This window comes from Leuresthes tenuis, unplaced genomic scaffold, assembly GCF_036924035.1.
Source record: "Leuresthes tenuis unplaced genomic scaffold, fLeuTen1.0.hap1 SCAF_10, whole genome shotgun sequence".
Taxonomy (NCBI): Eukaryota; Metazoa; Chordata; class Actinopteri; order Atheriniformes; family Atherinopsidae; genus Leuresthes; species Leuresthes tenuis.
This window is the reverse complement of record NW_027325364.1, coordinates 26,439,597-26,460,058: the sequence shown is the minus strand read 5'-3', so window position 1 is coordinate 26,460,058 and position 20,462 is coordinate 26,439,597. Positions and strand designations below refer to the sequence as shown.

Below are 20,462 nucleotides of genomic sequence, written 5' to 3'. Positions count from 1 at the left end.
CTTTTCTAACACATTTTTCAGCAATTATGGTTGGAGATTCACACCTACTCACAGCCGAACACCTCCGCTCCAGCATTTGATGGTGTATATTCGGGCATACGAACCTGTTCTTACCCGCTTTTTACAAACCACGGTCAGACTTTCACACCTTCTTGTAGCTGAACAACTCCGCTCCCTCTTTTGATTGTGTACAGTCGGGCATACAAACCTGTTCTTACCCGCTTTTTACAAACTATGGTTGGACATTCAAACCTTCTTGTAGCCGAACACATCCACTCCTGCTTTTGATGATGTATGTTTTGACATTCGCACCTTTTCTCACCTGCTTTTTACTATTGTCGTTCAATCACAGCTTCCTCTCCACCATACTTGTATGGTAGGAAATTCTCAACCACTCTCATCCGAAGACCTCTCCTCCCGCTTTTGTTAATATTTAGTCGGGCATTCGAACCTTTTCTTACCCACTTTTTACAAATTATGGTCGAACATTCACACCTACTTGCAGCTGAATACTTCCGCCCCACCTTTTAGTGATGTATGGTTGGCATTTGCACCTTTTGTTACCCTCTTTTTATACTGATTGCTGAAGATTAAGTTGTTCTTTCTCAAACTACAATTTTTTTTTAATTGTTGAAACTTGATTTGAAGTGGATAAATAAGGAGGACAAACAGTTTTAAGTCACGCTGATAGAAGAAATTTATTTTATAGCAAAATCTGTATTTCGTCATATGTCGAGAGATGCTTATTGCTGAAGAAGTTCTTTCTCATTCTACAAAGTACAACGTTGTTTATCGTTGAAACTTGATTAGACATGAATAAATATGAAGGACAAAGCAGTCTTAACTTGGTTTGAGTTAATTAATTCGTTTTATAGGAGAATCCGAATTCGTGCTTATTTTCGGATTCCTGAAGAATGAGTCTGGTTCTTTCTCATAATACAAAGTTTGTTGTTTATTGTTGAAACTTCATCAGAAGTGAAGAAATAAATGAATGCCTATCAACAAATGTGGGATCTAAACTCTACTGCTTCCTCTAAAATAATTTCTTTTCTCAATTCAGAAATGTGTGTGTGTAAGTCACAACACCCGTGACACCAAAACGGCTTTCTTTTCTCTACACTCTGCACTTTGAGCACACACACCAAATCAGAAAGGCTTTTTTCTCTCTTTTCTACACTATGGACTGTGGGGACACAAAACCGCTCTCTCTTTTTTTTTTTATCGTGTGCCAGGGCGTTGTCTCACGTATTAGATTATGCTTAAGATACGAATGGGTTTATCAGTCACATCAGAATCCATACATACTGATCCTCCCGTAATAAAATGGTCGGATCTTATCAAACACACTTTGTTTCTTGTGACAATCAAGTCAGCGAAACAGCGTATACACGTCAAGACACTGAATCAAGTTTGCCACAAGAACTCATAAGTTTGGCAGTATTGCTCTGCCGTCAGCAATCATACACCCATTTTATTTTCGTGAGACATGTGCAGGCACCTGTTCATCTACTGTTCTATCACTATGAATTAGTTTATCTATTATCAATAAGGATACTTCTACAACTACTATCAAAGTATGTCCAGACTTCTTATGTTGTCAGTTGCTATATATGAATAAGTGGGTAGCTACTGACAAGCATTAAGCATGTCACACAGCCCAAACATATAACATTTCAGGACACACCACACAGTTAACAACCACAGTGAAGTGTCAAAGCCCAAACATTCAACAGGACACTTACACAACACATTCAAATCAAACAGTCAGACAACATACAAGAACATATACCCCAGCCGGCATTGCTCCCTGCCTATTTTCCTACAGCTCACTATGTGTGCGCACACCTTTATTCACAAACTCTTCAACTTATACTCTTTTACCGAAGCTGCTACAGCTCGATTGGCCGAATACCCTTAGATCCTATTTCGGTGAATTTGACATCTGCCTTACATGTAACAGATTAGCGGTTTAGCAGTTTTAATTTAATTTGAGTGAAGGAATTAATTTTATAGCAAAATCCGAAATCGTGAAGCACTCATGAAAGTAAGCTTATTCTCGGATTCCTGAAACTTTAGATTTGCTCTTTCTTTTACTGCAAAGTACAACGTTGTTTTTTTTGTTTAAATCTTTCTAGACATGGTAAATATGAACGACAAGCAGTTTTAACATAGTTTGAGTGAAGGAATTCATTTTATAGATAAAATCCCAAGAGTCTGCATAGAAAAGAGAGTGAATGCGAAGTAGACTTTAACACGGCTATGGGAGCGAGCCGAGTGTCGGCTAACCGGGAGAATTGCTTGAAAGAAACGCGACACCGAATGAGCGGTCAGAATAAAGCCTCAATACGGGATTCTCGTGGTGTTTTTGTTGCTGCCTTGTCTTTTGCATAGAGTAAAAGACAAGGCAGCCATCGAATAGGGCCCGATTGTTCCTACTTGGTCAGCCGAGGAGCAAGGGGGGCAAGCGTCTCAACCAAGCAAAGCTCACCATGGGGAAGGTGGCTATACCAACTAGCCTGATGCCCTGCTCCCGCAGTGACGGATAATCGTACTCTGGTTTCTCTTCATAACGTACAAGTCTTTCGCCTTTTACTAAAGACTTCCGTGGAGAGCAGCACTAATGAGTTGTTTCTATTATTGGTAGGCTTTACCTTTGCGGGTGAAGCCCTTTCTGTCTGTGCAAAAGAAATCTTGCTACTTTGCAGAGTGACTTCTCTGAGTAGAGTCGCCTTACTTGTTGCGACTGTGCCGATGTTCGAAGCTGGAGTGCAAAGTTGTTGCTTGAATGGTGCTTGCTGGAGCATGCGGGAGTGCAAAGTTATACCATTTAAAAGGGCTGAAGAGTGCTCAGTGCAGCGGGTGGGCGGAGGTGCAACGTGACACTCTGGCCACCTATGGCCATAAAAAGAACACTGCTACAAGTGCGCATTGTGCCAGCAAGGGCCCTCGGACCTGAAACAGTGGACAGTTATCGCTTCTCGGCCTTTTGGCTAAGATCAAGTGTAGTATCTGTTCTTATCAGTTTAATATGTCCTCTATACGAGGACAACATATTAAATGGATTTTTAAGAATAGGAGTTGAAAAAGAAGCTTGCTCCGTTCACTCCAAGCCTCAACCCGGTACTGCAGTGCCGCTGGGAACGGTGCGCTCTCCTCTGCTCTTGTGAAAAAGCAAACAGCGGTGCAGGATGGAAGTTTCAGGGAGCCCAAGATGAAACTTTCTTTTAATCTGCTGAGAAAAGAGAGTGAATGCGAAGTGGACTTTAACACGGCTCTGGGAGTGAGCCGAGTGCGGGCTAACCGGGAGAATTGCTTGAAAGAAACGCGACACCGAATGAGTGGTCAGAACAAAGCCTCAATACGGTGTTCCCGTGGTGTTTGTGGCTGCCTTGTCTTTTGCACAGAGTAAAAGACAAGGCAGCCATCGAATAGATTGTTTCTACTTGGTCAGCCGAGGAGCAGGGGGGGGGGGGGGGGGGGGGGGGGGGGGGGCAAGCGTCTCAACCAAGCAAAGCTCACCAAGTAGGAACAATTGGGCCCTTTTCGATGGCTGCAACACCTGAAAGAGATATTGATGCGAGACCCGATCAAATGCTTTTTCAAAGTCTAAATTTAAGATGACAAGCCGGGTGTTTCTGTCTCTAGCGTAATCAATGATGTCTCGAATCAGTACGAGGCTGTCGGTGAGTTGTCTCCCTGAGATGGCACAAGCTTGGTCTGGGTGAATTACCTCCTCTAAAACAGAGGACATCCATGTCGCTAAAACCTTGCTAAAAAGTTTACAGTCAAAGTTTAAAAGTGTGATGGGCCTCCAATTCTTTAGGTCAGTCTTATCATTTTTTTTATAAAGTAGAGTCACTATTCCCACTCTAAAACTGTCAGGCAGTCGGTCGAGTTTTTCAAAATCTTTAAAAACATCTAAAATGTCTGATGATAAAAGGTCCCAATAGGTCAGATAGAATTCTGCAGGAAGCCCGTCTAAACCCGAGCTCGACTTCTCTTAAAACCTGTTAGGCATTTTTTTTAACTCTAAAGCAGTAAAATTCTGTGTCAAGTGTGCATTCTCTTTTACGGTTTTGTCAACGAATTTTAAGATTTCTGCCGATGTTTCCAAGTGCACTGGTTTCTCTTTGTACATGTTACTATAAAAGGTATGTACAGTTTCAATCATCTCTTGTGTGGATTTTGTTAAAAACCCATCTTCTCTTTTTAGATTTTGAATACACTCCTTTTTATTTATAACTTTCTTTCTTTTTCACCTTCCTCAATTTCCTGCTCCCTGCTTCTTACAAAAATTCCTTTACTCTTTATTTCTGCTAAAACTGACATTTCCTTTTTGACATCTTTGATTTCTTCTTTAAAGTCTATGCCACACTGATTTAGTTTAAAGTAGCGCTGTAAGCGTTTATGTAGTCCCATCATACATCTATTCTCTTTCCTTTTTTTACGTTTACCTTGCTGTTTAAAAAAAGTCTGGGTCGTTTCCTTCACCATTTCCCACCATTGTGCATGTGTTTCGTAGAGGTCTTGAAGGGTCTGCCACTCTTTATAACATTCCCTGTACTGACTGACTATGATTTCATCCTCCAACAGGGAACAGTTGAGTTTCCACAGACCACTTCCTACCGTCACACCAGAAGGGGGTGAAAGGGTGCAGGAGAGCATAAGGTGGTCTGAAAAGAAAACAGGGGTTAATCTAACATCAGTGGGTGGGCAATCTCTAGTAAAGAAATAATCAATGCGAGAGGCTCTGGTGCCATCATGACTAAACCAGGTGAAGCCCTCCTCTCTGGGATGCATGGTTTTAAAACAGTCAGTAAGCTTAAAATCCCTGCATATGCCCTGAAGTAAAATCGAAGTCTTATCCACTTTAAAATCTACCCCTGCTCTTTTTCTATCTTTCCTGCTCAAGATACAGTTAAAATCCCCTCCTACAACTAAAGGTACTTGCCCTAGCATGTAAAGCTGTATATCTTCTAAAAGGTCAAACCTTTCATTTTTTCCATTGAAACCATAAATATTTAAGAGGTTAAAGTCTTGACCCATAAAATTCAAGTGTGCTAAAAGTGCCCGTCCGTCTCTCACCATTGTGCTACCTTTCACCAGAACATGCGGATTTTTAATTAGAATGGCCACACCATCATTTTTATTTTTTATTTGAGCCACTCCATATCGATAAATGGGGCCACATTTCCTCCCATTGTCTATGGTTTTTTAAAAAAGGTAGTCCACATTCTTGTATTAAAAACACATCTGATTTTATGGAGTCTAAGAAGGATAAAATACTCTGGGCTCTTGTCTTTGATTTCACACTTCTCACATTTAGTGTTGAGAAGGTGAGAACCATTAAAAGCATAAAGGAAAGTAGGTATGTCATTTTCGTTTTTCTAAGTTATCAAAACAAATTACACACAGGTTATTTCTTGGGAAACTAGCTCTTCCTTCATTTCTTTAGGTGAAAAGTGAGTAGGGTGATCTATATTTCCATTTCGGACTCTCGGTGTTGGCCTCTGACGCAATGTTGCATTTAACTTTGAGTCCCTGGGGGTTGATTGCAGAGCTGAAGTTAAAAAGGAGACCTCATTTGGTGAGTCGGAGGGGAAGACTCTAGGTTCTTCCACTGAAGAACTGTCTGAAAGGGACCTAACTCTTCCCCTCTTCTCTGATACCACTGGGGAATCAGAGGCTCAGATGCCGTCCTCTTTGGCTGTTGACCTTCGGGGAGGTGAGTATCTTCACTAGACTCACCTGTCTGCTCTTCCTCCTCATTTAGCGTAGCTCCACCCTCTGCCTGTGAATTCTCACAGACTTCAACACTGAGTGGTGAGGCCTCTACAGGCCCCTCCCCTTTTTGCTCCTCACTTCCAATCCAAGCTTTTGGCGGGAAGTTTGAATTTATTGGGTCAACCTCTTCACTTTGTTCACCAACTGCCACCTTTGGTCCTTCTCTTTGTTGGCTTGACTGTGGCTTTACCGTCTTTAATTTGTTGGCAAAAGATTTAGGGCAATCTCTGAAGAGGTGATTTAATTCTCCACAGAGATTACATTTCCTGCCATTTGGACACTCTCCAAAAGTTTGCCCAATTTCTCTGCTCTTCCCACATAACACCTTGGTACAAGCCTCAACCAGGTGCCCATGCTCACCACACTTGCGGCAGAACTTGGGCTTGTAACCTCGGTTTTCAAGGTGGCCAGAGTGTCGCCCACCCGCTGCACTGAGCACTCTTCAGCCCTTTTAAATGGTATAACTTTGCACTCCCGCACGCTCCAGCAAGCACCATTCAAGCAACAACTTTGCACTCCAGCTTCGAACATCGGCACAGTCGCAACAAGTAAGGCGACTCTACTCAGAGAAGTCACTCTGCACAGTAAGAAGATTTCTTTTGCACAGACAGAAAGGGCTTTACCCGCAAAGGTAAAGCCTGCCAAAAATAGAAACAACTCATTAGTGCTGCTCTCCACAGAAATCTTTAGTAAAAGGCGAAAGACTTGTACGTTATGAAGAGAAACCAGAGTACGATTATCCGTCACTGCGGGAGCAGGGCAACAGGCTAGTTGGCATAGCCACCTTCCCCATGGTGAGCTTTGCTTGGTTGAGACGCTTGCTCCCCCCCCCCTTGCTCCTCGGCTGACCAACTAGGAACAATCGGGCCCTATTCGATGGCTGCCTTGTCTTTTACTCTGTGCAAAAGACAAGGCAGCAACAAAAACACCACGAGAATCCCGTATTGAGGCTTTGTTCTGATCGCTCATTCGGTGTCGCGTTTTTTTCAAGCAATTCTCCCGGTTAGCCCACACTCGGCTCGCTCCCATAGCCGTGTTAAAGTCTACTTCGCATTCACTCTCTTTTCTCAGCAGACTCTTGGGATTTTATCTATAAAATGAATTCCTTCACTCAAACAATGTGAAAACTGCTTTGTCCTTAATATTTACCATGTCTAGAAAGATTTAAACAAAAAAAACAACGTTGTACTTTGCAGTAAAAGAAAGAGCAAATCTAAAGTTTCAGGAATCCGAGAATAAGCTTACTTTCATGAGTTCTTCACGATTTCGGATTTTGCTATAAAATGAATTCCTTCACTCAAACTAAATTAAAACTGCTAAACCGCTAATCTGTTATATGTAAGGCAGATGTCAAATTCACCGAAATAGGATCAAAGGGTATTCGGCCAATCGAGCTGTAGCAGCTTCGGTAAAAGAGTATAAGTTGAAGAGTTTGTGAATAAAGGTGTGCGCACACATAGTGTGCTGTACGAAAATAGGCAGGGAGCAATGCCGGCTGGGGTATATGTTCTTGTATGTTGTCTGACTGTTTGATTTGAATGTGTTGTGTAAGTGTCCTGTTGAATGTTACATGTTTGGGCTTTGACACGCTTCACTGTGGTTGTTAACTGTGTGGTGTGTCTTGAAATGTTATATGTTTGGGCTGTGTGACATGCTTAATGCTTGTCAGTAGCTACCCACTTATTCATATATAGCAACTGACAACATAAGAAGTCCGGACATACTTTGATAGTAGTTGTAGAAGTATCCTTATTGATAATAGATCACTAATTCATAGTGATAGAACAGTAGATGAACAGGTGCTTGCACATGTCTCATGAAAATAAAATGGGTGTATGATTGCTGACAGCAGAGCAATACTGCCAAACTTATGAGTTCTTGTGGAAAACTTGATTCAGTGTCTTGACATGTATACGCTGTTTCGCTGACTTGATTGTCACAAGAAACAAAGTGTGTTTGATAAGATCCGACCATTTTATTACGGGAGGATCAGTATGTATGGATTCTGATGTGACTGATAAACCCATTCGTATCTTAAGCATAATCTAATACGTGAGACAACGCCCTGGCACACGATAAAAAAAAAAAAAGAGAGAGAGCGGTTTTGTGTCCCCACAGTCCATAATGTAGAAAAGAGAGAAAAAACCCTTTCTGATTTGGTGTGTGTGCTCATAGTGCAGAGTGTAGAGAAAAGAAAGCCGTTTTGGTGTCACGGGTGTTGTGACTTACACACACACATTTCTAAATTGAGAAAGGAAATTATTTTAGAGGAAGCACTAGAGATTAGATCCCACATTTGTTGATAGGCATTCATTTATTTCTTCACTTCTGATGAAGTTTCAACAATAAACAACAAACTTTGTATTATGAGAAAGAACCAGACTCATTCTTCAGGAATCCGAAAATAAGCTCTATTTTATGAGTTATGCACGAATTCGGATTCTCCTATAAAACGAATTCATTAACTCAAACCAAGTTAAGACTGCTTTGTCCTTCATATTTATTCATGTCTAATCAAGTTTCAACGATAAACAACGTTGTACTTTGTAGAATGAGAAAGAACTTCTTCAGCAATAAGCATCTCTCGACATATGACGAAATACAGATTTTGCTATAAAATTAATTCCTTCTATCAGCCTGACTTAAAACTGTTTGTCCTCCTTATTTATCCACTTCAAATCAAGTTTCAACAATTAAAAAAAATTTGTAGTTTGAGAAAGAACAACTTAATCTTCAGCAATCAGTATAAAAAGAGGTGCAAATGCCAACCATACATACCTAAAAGGTGGAGCGGAAGTATTCAGCTGCAAGTAGGTGTGAATGTTCGACCATAATTTGTAAAAAGCGGGTAAGAAAAGGTTCGAATGCCCGACTATATATTAACAAAAGCGGGAGGAGAGGTCTTCGGATGAGAGTGGGTGAGAATTTCCAACCATAATCTATAAAATACGGTGAAAAAAAAATATGTGAATGCCTCATAGAACACTAAAAGCGGAAGTGTTCGGCTGCAAGAAGGTGTGAATGTCCGACTATATTTGGTGAAAAGCAGGTGAAGCAAGGTCTGAATGCCCAACCTTACATCATCAAAAGCGAGATCAGAGGTGTTTGGCTGCAAGAAGGCCATAGTTTGCCAAAAGCGGGTAAGCTGCGAATGACCGACTAAATATCAACAAAAGTGGGGGCGGAGGTCTTCGGATGCAAGTGGGTGTGAATATCCCACCATACAAGTATGGTGGAGAGGAAGCTGTGAATGGCCGACCATAGTAAAAGGCGGGTGAGAGAAGGTGCGAATGTCAAACCATACATAATCAAAAAAGGGAGCGGAGGTGTTCTGCTGTAAGAAGGTGTGAATGTCCAACCATAGTTGGTAAAAAGCGGGTAAGAAAAGGTTAAAATACCCGACTGTACATAATCAATAGCGGGAGCGGAGTTGTTCGGCTACTAAAAGGTGTGAAAGTCCGACCATGGTTTGTAAAAAGCGGGTAAGAAAAGGTGCGAATGCCCGACAATGTATGATCAAAAGAGGGAGTGGAGGTTTTCGGCTGCAAGAAGGTCTGAATGTCCAACCATAATTTGTAAAAACCGGGGAAGAAAAGGCTCGAAAGCCCGACTATACACCATCAAAAGTGGGAGCGGAGGTGTTCAGCTGCAAGACGGTCTGAATGTCCATCAATAATTGCTAGAAAACATGAAAGAAAATTTTCGAATATCAAACTGCACATGATCATAAGCGGGAGAGGAGGTGTTCAGCTGCAAGAAGGTGTGAATGTCTACCCATAATTACTGAAAAATGGGTAAGAAAAGGTGCGAATGCCTAACCATACATCATCAAAAGAGGGAGCGGAGGTGTTCCGCTGTAAGACGGTGTGAATGTCCGACCATAGATGGTAAAAAGCGGGTAAGAAAAGGTTAAATTACCCGACTGTACACAATCAAAAGAGGGAGCGGAGTTGTTCAGCTAAGAGAAGGTGTGAAAGTCCGACCTTGGTTTGTAAAAAGCGGGTAAGAAAAGGTTCGTATGCCCGAATATACACTATCAAAACCGGAAGCGTAGGTGTTCGGCTGCAAGAAGGTGTGAACGTCCGACCAAAGTTTGTAAAAAGCAGTTAAGAAAAGGTTCGAATATCCAACCAAACATAATCAAAAGCGGGAGCAGAGCTGTTCAACTGGAAGTAGGTGTGAATGTCAGATCATAATTTGCAAAAAGCTGATGAGAAAGGGTGAGAATGCCCGACTATACATCATCAAATGCGGGAGCGGAGTTGTTCGGCTGTGAGTAGGTGTGAATCTCCGACCATAATTGCTGAAAAATGTGTTAGAAAAGGTAAAAATGCCGGTCCATACATCATCAAAATCGGGAGAGGTGGTGTTCAGCTGCAAGAAGGTCTAAATGTCCATCAATAATTGCTAGAAAACATGAAAAAAAATTTTCGAAAATCAAACCACACATGATCATAAGTGGGAGAGGAGGTGTTCAGCTGCAAGAAGGTGTGAATGTCCACCCATAATACCTGAAAAATGGGTAAAAAAAAGGTGCGAATGCCCAACCATACATCATCAAAAGCAGGAGTGCATGTGTTCGGCTACAAGAAGGTGTGAACGTCCAACCAAAGTTTGTAAAAAGCAGTTAAGAAAAGGTTCGAATATCCAACCAAACATAATCAAAAGCGGGAGCAGAGCTGTTCGACTGCAAGTAGGTGTGAATGTCAGATCATAATTTGCAAAAAGCTGATGAGAAAGGGTGAGAATGCCCGACTATACACCATCAAATGCGGGAGCGGAGTTGTTCGGCTGTGAGTAGGTGTGAATCTCCGACCATAATTGCTGAAAAATGTGTTAGAAAAGGTAAGAATGTCGGTCCATACATCATCAAAAGCGAGAGAGGTTGTGTTCGGCTGCAAGTAGGTGTGACTGTTCGACTAAAGTTTGTAAAAAGTGGGTAAGACAAGGTGCGAATGCCTGACAATGTATGATCAAAAGCGGGAGCGGAGGTGTTCAGCTGCAAGAAGGTCTACATGTCCATCAATAATTGCTAGAAAACATGAAAGAAACTTTTCGAAAATCAAACCGCACATGATCATAAGTGGGATAGGAGGTGTTCAGCTGCAAGGTGTGAATGTCCACCCATAATTCCTGAAAAATGGGCAAAAAAAAGGTGTGAATGCCCAACCATACATCATCAAAAGCAGGAGTGGAAGTGTTCGGCTACAAGAAGGTGTGAACGTCCAACCAAAATATGTAAAAAGCAGTTAAGAAAAGGTTCGAATATCCAACCAAACATAATCAAAAGCGGGAGCAGAGCTTTCCGACTGCAAGTAGGTGTGAATGTCAGATCATAATTTGCAAAAAGCTGATGAGAAAGGGTGAGAATGCCCGACTATACATCATCAAATGCGGGAGCGGAGTTGTTCGGCTGTGAGTAGGTGTGAATCTCCGACCATAATTGCTGAAAAATGTGTTAGAAAAGGTAAAAATGCCGGTCCATACATCATCAAAAGCGAGAGAGGTTGTGTTCGGCTGCAAGAAGGTGTGAATGTCCAGCCATAATTACTCACAAACGGGTAGGAAAAGGTAGTATTGCCAGACCATATATGATCAAAACAGGGAGCGGAGGTGGTTCAGCTGCAAGAAGGTTTGAATGTCTCCGACTAAAGTTCAAATATATTAAAGAAAGCGGGAGGAGAGGTCTTCGGATGAGAGTGGTTGAAAATTTCCGACCATAATGTATAAAATGCGGTGAAAAAAAGGTGTGATAGAACACTAAAAGGTGGAGCGGAAGTGTTCGGCTGCAAGAAGGTGTGAATGTCCGACTATATTTGGTGAAAAGCAGGTGAAGCAAGGTCTGAATGCCCAACCTTACATCATCAAAAGCGAGATCAGAGGTGTTTGGCTGCAAGAAGGCAATAGTTTGCCAAAAGCGGGTAAGGTGCGAATGTCCGACTAAATATCAACAAAATTTGGGGCAGAGGTCTTCGGATGCAAGTGGGTGTGAATATCCAACCATACAAGTATGGTGGAGAGGAAGCTGTGAATAGCCGACCATAGTTTGGAAAAAGCGGGTAAGAAAAGGTTTGAATACCCGAACATACACCATCAAAAGAGGGAGCGGAGGTGTTCCGTTGTACGAAGGTGTGAATGTCCGACCATAGTTGGTAAAAAGCGGGTAAGAAAAGGTTAAAATACCCGACTGTACACAATCAATAGCGGGCGCGGATGTGTTCGGCTACAAGAAGGTGTGAAAGTCCGACCATGGTTTGTAAAAAGCGGGTAAGAAAAGGTGCGAATGTCCGACAATGTATGATCAAAAGAGAGAGCGGAGGTTTTCGGATACAAGAAGGTTTGAATGTCCCACCATAGTTTGTAAAAAGCGGGTAAGAAAAGGTTCGAATGCCCGACTATACACAATCAATAGCGGGAGCGGATGTGTTCGGCTACAAGAAGGTGTGAAAGTCCGATCATGGTTTGTAAAAACCGGGAAGAAAAGGCTCGAAAGCCCGACTGTACACCATCAAAAAGAAGCTTTGAATGTCCATCAATAATTGCTTTGAAACAAGAAAGTAAATTTTCGAATATCAAACCGTACATGATCATAAGCGGGAGAGGAGGTGTTCCGCTGTAAGACAGTGTGAATGTCCGACCATAGTTGGTAAAAAGCGGGTAAGAAAAGGTTAAAATACCCGACTGTACACAATCAATAGCGGGAGCGGAGTTGTTCGGCTACTAAAAGGTGTGAAAGTCCGACCCTGGTTTGTAAAAAGCGGGTAAGAAAAGGTTCGAATGCCCGAACATACACCATCAAAAGAGGGAGCGGAGGTGTTCCGCTGTAAGACGGTGTGAATGTCCGATCATAGTTGGTAAAAAGCGGGTAAGAAAAGGTTAAAATACCCGACTGTACACAATCAAAAGAGGGAGCGGAGTTGTTCAGCTAAGAGAAGGTGTGAAAGTCCGACCATGGTTTGTAAAAAGCGGGTAAGAAAAGGTTCGTATGCCCGACTATACACTATCAAAACCGGAAGCGTAGGTGTTCGGCTGCAAGAAGGTGTGAACGTCCGACCAAAGTTTGTAAAAAAGCAGTTAAGAAAAGCTTCGAATATCTAACCAAACATAATCAAAAGCGGGAGCAGAGCTGTTCGACTGCAAGTAGGTGTGAATGTCAGAGAATAATTTGCAAAAAGCTGATGAAAAAGGGTGAGAAATCCCGACTATACACCATCAAATGCGGTAGCGGAGTTGTTCGGCTGTGAGTAGGTGTGATTCTCCAACCATAATTGCTGAAAAATGTGTTAGAAAAGGTAAGAATGCCGGTCCATACATCATCAAAAGCGGGAGAGGTGGTGTTCGGCTGCAAGTAGGTGTGAATGTCCATTAATAATTGCTTTAAAACATGAAAGAAAATTTTCGAATATCAAACCTTACATGATCATTAGCGGGAGAGGAGGTGTTCAGCTGCAAGAAGATGTGAATATCCACCCATAATTACTGAAAAATTGGTAGGAAAAGATGCGAATGTCCAACCATAAATTATCAAAAGCAGGAGTGGAGTTGTTCAGCTACAAGAAGGTATGAAAGTCCAACCATGGTTTGTAAAAAGCGGGTAAGAGAAGGTTCGAATACCCGAATATATACCATCAAAAGCGGAAGCGGGGGTGTTCGGCTGCAAGAAGGTGTGAACGTCCGACCAAAGTTTGTAAAAAGCAGTTAAGAAAAGGTTTGAATACCCAACCGAACATAATCAAAAGCGGGAGCAGAGCTGTTCGACTGCAAGTAGGTGTGAATGTCAGATCATAATTGCTGAAAAATGTGATAGAAAAGACTAGAATGCCGGACAACACATCATCAAAAGCGGGAGAGATTGTTTTTCGGCTGCAAGTAGATGTGAATGTCCAGCCATAATTACTCACAAACGGGGGAAGAAAAGGTAGTATTTCCAGACCACACATGATCAAAACAGGGAGTGGAGGTGGTTCAGCTGCAAGGTGTGAATGTCTGACTAAAGTTTGTAAAAACCGTGTAAGACAAGGGGCGAATGCCCGACAATGTATGATCAAAAGAGGGAGCGGAGGTTTTCGGCTGCAAGGTCTGAATGTCCAACCGTAATTTGTAAAAATCGGGGAAGAAAAGGCTCGAAAGCCCAACTATACACCATCAAAAGCGGGAGCAGAGGTGTTCAGGTGCAAGAAGGTCTGAATGTCCGACCAATAATTACTGAAAAATGGGTAAGAAAAGGTGCGAATGCCAAATCATACATCATCAAAAGCAGGAGCGGATGTGTTCGGCTACAAGAAGGTTTGAATGTCCAACCATAGTAAGTAATAGGTGGGTAAGAAAAGGCTCGAATGCCCGACTATACACCATCAAAAGCGGAAGCGGAGGTGTTCGGCTGCAAGACGGTGTGAACGTCCAACCAAAGTTTGTAAAAAGCATTAAGAAAATGTTCGAATATCCAACCAAACATAATCAAAAGCGGGAGCAGAGCTGTTCGACTGCAAGTAGGTGTGAATATCAGATCATAATTTGCAAAAAGCTGATGAGAAAGGGTGAGAATGCCTGACTATACACTATCAAATGTGGGAGCGGAGGTGTTCGTCTGTGAGTAGGTGTGAATGTCCGACCATAATTGCTGAAAAATGTGTTAGAAAAGGTAAGAATGCCGGACCATATATCATCAAAAGCGGGAGAGGTTGTGTTCGGCTGCAAGAAGGTGTGAATGTCCAGCCATAATTACTCACAAATGGGTAAGAAAAGGTACTATTGCCAGACCATATATGATCAAAACAGGGAGCGGAGGTGGTTCAGCTGCAAGAAGGTTTGAATGTCCGACTAAAGTTTGTAAAAAGCGGGTAAGACAAGGTGTGAATGCCCGACAATGTATGATCAAAAGAGGAGCGGAGGTTTTCGGCTGCAAGAAGGTCTGAATGTCCACCCATAATTACTGAAAAATGGGTAAGAAAAGGTGCGAAAGCCCAACCGCACATGATCATAAGTGGATGAGAAGGTAGTAACTAGTGCAAGTAGGTGTGAATCTAAGATCATAATTTGTAAAAAGCGGGTAAGAAAAGGTAAGAATGCCCAACCATAAATTATCAAAAGCGGCAGCAGAGTTTCGGCTGGTATTTATCAATGTCTAGATAGATTTCAACAAAAAACAACGTTGTACTTTGCAGTAAAAGAAAGTGCAAATCAAAAGTTTTAGGAATCCGAGAATAAGCTTATTTTCATGAGTTCTGCACGATTTCGGATTTTATGTATAAAATTAATTTCTTCACGCAAACTAAGTTAACACTGCTTTGTCCTTCATATGTACCCATTTCTACATATATTTCAAGCATAAACTTCCTCATACTACCCTGAATGAGAAAGAGCCACACTTGTGATTAAGCCATACCTCCCTTTTGAGGAGTTCTGCATGATTTGGGATTTTATCTATAAAATTAATTCCTTCACTCAAACTATGTTAAAACGGCTTTTACCTTCATATTTATCAATGTCTCAATAGATTTAAACAAAAAAACAACGTTGTACTTTGCAATAAAAGAAAGAGCAAATCAAAAGTTTTAGGAATCCGAGAATAAGCTTATTTTCATGAGTTCTGCACGATTTCGGATTTTATGTATAAAATGAATTCATTCACTCAAACCAAGTTAAAACTGCTTTTTCCTTCATATTTATCAATGTCTAGATCGACTTCAAAAAAAGAACAACATTGTATTTTGCAGTAGAAGAAAGAGCAAAACTGAAGGATCAGGAATCCGAGAATAAGCTTCTTTTCATACGTTCTGCATGATTTGGGATTTTATGTATAAAATGAATTCCTTCTCTCAAACTAAGTTAACACTGCTTTGTCCTTCATATGTACCCATTTCTACATATATTTCAAGCATAAACTTCCTCATACTACCCTGAATGAGAAAGAACGACACTTGTGATTAAGCCATACGCCCCTTTTGAGGAGTTCTGCATGATTTGGGATTTTTTCTATAAAATCAATTCCTTCACTCAAACTATGTTAAAACGGCTTTTACCTTCATATTTATCAATGTCTCGATAGATTTAAACAAAAAAACAACGTTGTACTTTTCAGTAAAAGAAAGAGCCAATCAAAAGTTTTAGGAATCCGAGAATAAGCTTATTTTCATGAGTTCTGCACGATTTCGGATTTTATGTATAAAATGAATTCATTCACTCAAACCAAGTTAAAACTGCTTTTTCCTTCATATTTATCAATGTCTAGATCGACTTCAACAAAGAACAACACTGTATTTTGCAGTAGAAAAAAGAGCAACACTGAAGGATCAGGAATCCGAGAATAAGCTTATTTTCTTATGGGCAAGTGGGAACTGCTTTGTCCTTCATATTTATCAATGTGTAGATGGATTTCAACTTCTTCTACTGCATCTTCTTCACACCTTCTTGTAGCCGAACACTTCCGCTCCCGCTATTGATTGTGTACAGTCGGGTATTTTAACCTTTTCTTACCCGCTTTTTACCAACTATGGTCGGACATTCACACCGTCTTACAGCGGAACACCTCCGCTCCCGCTTTTTATGGTGTATAGTCGGGCATTCGAACCTTTTCTTACCCGCTATTTACAAACTATGGTAGGACATTCAAACCTTCGTATATCCGAAAACCTCCGCTCTCTCTTTTGATCATACATTTTCGGACATTCGCACCTTTTCTTACCCGCTTTTTACAAACCATGGTCGGACTGTCACACCTTCTTGTAGCCGAACATATCCGCTCCCGCTATTGATTGTGTACAGTCGGGTATTTTAACCTTTTCTTACCCGCTTTTTACCAAGTATGGTCGGACATTCACACCTTCGTACAGCGGAACACCTCCGCTCCCTCTTTTGATGGTGTATGTTCGGGCATTCAAACCTTTTCTTACCCGCTTTTTCCAAACTATGGTCGGCTATTCACAGCTTCCTCTCCACCATACTTGTATGGTGGGATATTCCCACCCACTTGCATCCGAAAACCTCCGCCCCAAATTTTGTTGATATTTAGTCGGACATTCGCACCTTACCCGCTTTTGGCAAACTATGGCCTTCTTGCAGCCAAACAACTCTGATCTTGCTTTTGATGATGTAAGGTTGGGCATTCAGACCTTGCTTCACCTGCTTTTCACCAAATATAGTCGGACATTCACACCTTCTTGCAGCCGAACACTTCCGCTCCACCTTTTAGTGTTCTATCACACCTTTTTTTTCACCGCATTTTATACATTATGGTTGGAAATTTTCAACCAATTTCATCCGAAGACCTCTCCTCCCGCTTTTGTTAATATATTTGAACTTTAGTTTGACATTCAAACTTTCTTGCAGCTGAACCACCTCCGCTCCCTGTTTTGATCATATATGGTCTGGCAATACTACCTTTTCTTACCCGTTTGTGAGTAATTATGGCTGGACATTCACACCTACTTGCAGCCGAACACAACCTCTCTCGCTTTTGATGATGTATGGACCGGCATTTTTACCTTTTCTAACACATTTTTCAGCAATTATGGTCGGAGATTCACACCTACTCACAGCCGAACAACTCCGCTCCCGCATTTGATGATGTATAGTCGGGCATTCTCACCCTTTCTCATCAGCTTTTTGCAAATTATGATCTGACATTCACACCTACTTGCAGTCGAACAGCTCTGCTCCCGCTTTTGATTATGTTTGGTTGGATATTCGAACCTTTTCTTAACTTCTTTTTACATATTTTGGTTGGACGTTCACACCTTCTTGTAGCTGAAAACTTCCACTCCTGCTTTTGATGATGTATGGTTGGGCATTCACACCTTTTTTTTGCCCATTTTTCAGGAATTATGGGTGGACATTCACACCTTGCAGCTGAACACCTCCTATCCCACTTATGATCATGTGCGGTTTGATTTTCGAAAAGTTTCTTTCATGTTTTCTAGCAATTATTGATGGACATGTAGACCTTCTTGCAGCTGAACACCTCCGCTCCCGCTTTTGATCATACATTGTCAGGCATTCGCACTTTGTCTTACCCACTTTTTACAAACTTTAGTCGAACAGTCACACCTTTTTGCAGCCGAACACCATCTCTACCGCTTTTGATGATGTATGGTCCAGCATTCTTACCTTTTCTAACACATTCTTCAGCAATTATGGTCGGACATTCACACCTACTCAGAGCCGAACACCTCCGCTCCCGCATTTGATGGTCTATAGTCGGGCATTCTACAGCGGAAAAGACTCATTCTTATGTTTGGTTAGATATTCGAACCTTTTCTTAACTGCTTTTTACAAACTTTGGTCGGACGTTCACAATATCTTGCAGCCGAACACCTCCGCTTCCGCTTTTGATGGTGTATATTCGGGCATACGAACCTTTTCTTACCCGCTTTTTACAAACCAAGGTCGGACTTTCACACCTTCTCTTAGCTGAACAACTCCGCTCCCTCTTTTGATTGTGTACAGTCGGGTAATTTAACCTTTTCTTACCCGCTTTTTACCATCTATGGTCGGACATTCACACCGTCTTACAGCGGAACACCTCCGCGCCCTCTTTTGATGATGTATGGTTAGGCATTCGCACCTTTTCTTACCCATTTTTCAGTAATTATGGGTAGACATTCACACCTTCTTGCAGCTGAACACCTCCTCTCCTGCTTATGATCATGTGCAGTTTGATATTCGAAAATTTTCTTTCATGTTTTCTAGCAATTATTGATGGACATTCAGACCGTCTTGAAGCTGAACACCTCCGCTCCCACTTTTGATGGTGTACAGTCGGGCTTTCGAGCCTTTTCTTCCCCGGTTTTTACAAATTATGGTTGGACATTCAGACCTTCTTGCAGCCGAAAACCTCCACTCCCTCTTTTGATCATACATTGTCGGGCATTCGCACCTTTTCTTACCCGCTTTTTACAAACCATGGTCGGACTTTCACACCTTCTTGTAGCCGAACAACTCCGCTCCCGCTATTGATTGTGTACAGTCGGGTATTTTAACCTTTTCTTACCCGCTTTTTACCAACTATGGTTGGACATTCACACCGTCTTACAGCGGAACACCTCCGCTCCCTCTTTTGATGGTGTATGTTCGGGCACTCGAACCTTTTCTTACCCGCTTTTTACAAACTATGGTCAGACATTCAAACCTTCTTGTAGCGGAACACATCCACTCCTGCTTTTGATGATGGGTATTCAAACCTAGTTGTTGCCCGCTTTTCATTAATTATGGGTGGACATACACACCTTGTCGCAGCCAAACACCTCCGCTCCCTGTTTTGATCTTGTATGATTGGACATTCGCACCTTTTCTCACCCGCTTTTTACTATGGTCGGCCATTCACAGCTTCCTCTCCACCATACTTGTATGGTGGGATATTCACACCCACTTGCATCCGAAGACCTCCGCCCCCACTTTTGTTGATATTTAGTCGGTCATTCGCAGCTTACCCGCTTTTGGCAAACTATGGCCTTCTTGCAGCCAAACACCTCTGATCTCGTTTTTGATGATGTAAGGTTGGGCATTCAGACCTTGCTTCACCTGCTTTTCACCAAATATAGTCGAACAGTCACACCTTCTTGCAGCCGAACACTTCCGCTCCACCTTTTAGTGTTCTATCACACCTTTTTTTTCACCGCATTTTATACATTATGGTTGGAAATTTTCAACCACTTTCATCCGAAGACCTCTCCTCCCGCCTTTGTTCATATATTTGAACTTTAGTTTGACATTCAAACCTTCTTGCAGCTGAACCACCTCCGCTCCCTGTTTTGATCATATATGGTCTGGCAATACTACCTTTTCTTACCCGTTTGTGAGTAATTATGGCTGGACATTCACACCTACTTGCAGCCGAACACAACCTCTCTCGCTTTTGATGATGTATGGACCGGCATTTTTACCTTTTCTAACACATTTTTCAGCAATTATGGTCGGAGATTCACACCTACTCACAGCCGAACAACTCCGCTCCCGCATTTGATGATGTATAGTCGGGCATTCTCACCCTTTCTCATCAGCTTTTTGCAAATTATGATCTGACATTCACACCTACTTGCAGTCGAACAGCTCTGCTCCCGCTTTTGATTATGTTTGGTTGGATATTCGAACCTTTTCTTAACTTCTTTTTACATATTTTGTTTGGACGTTCACACCTTCTTGTAGCCGAACACTTCCACTCCTGCTTTTGATGATGTATGGTTGGGCATTCACACCTTGCAGCTGAACACCTCCTATCCCACTTATGATCATGTGCGGTTTGATTTTCGAAAAGTTTCTTTCATGTTTTCTAGCAATTATTGATGGACATGTAGACCTTCTTGCAGCTGAACACCTCCGCTCCCGCTTTTGATCATACATTGTCAGGCATTCGCACCTTGTCTTACCCACTTTTTACAAACTTTAGTCGAACAGTCACACCTTTTTGCAGCCGAACACCACCACTACCGCTTTTGATGATGTATGGTCCAGCATTCTTACCTTTTCTAACACATTCTTCAGCAATTATGGTCGGACATTCACACCTACTCAGAGCCGAACAGCTCTGCTCCCGCTTTTGATTATGTTTGGTTAGATATTCGAACCTTTTCTTAACTGCTTTTTACAAACTTTGGTCGGACGTTCACAATATCTTGCAGCCGAACACCTCCGCTTCCGCTTTTGATGGTGTATATTCGGGCATACGAACCTTTTCTTACCCG

The 20,462-nt window shown here is 41.9% G+C and overlaps 3 non-coding genes across 3 annotated transcripts; 2 read left to right on the top strand and 1 right to left on the bottom strand.

Moving 5' to 3' along the window:
* The first annotated feature begins 2,548 nt into the window (after positions 1–2,548).
* On the top strand, positions 2,549–2,664 carry LOC140317195 (U5 spliceosomal RNA). Its single transcript, XR_011917529.1, has one exon. It is a non-coding gene; the product is annotated as a U5 spliceosomal RNA (small nuclear RNA).
* Positions 2,665–2,970: 306 nt separating this feature from the next.
* LOC140317146 (U2 spliceosomal RNA) lies at positions 2,971–3,154 on the top strand. The gene has a single exon (XR_011917489.1). It is a non-coding gene; the product is annotated as a U2 spliceosomal RNA (small nuclear RNA).
* Positions 3,155–6,403: 3,249 nt separating this feature from the next.
* LOC140317288 (U5 spliceosomal RNA) lies at positions 6,404–6,518 on the bottom strand. Its single transcript, XR_011917615.1, has one exon. It is a non-coding gene; the product is annotated as a U5 spliceosomal RNA (small nuclear RNA).
* Between the last annotated feature and the right edge of the window lie 13,944 nt (positions 6,519–20,462).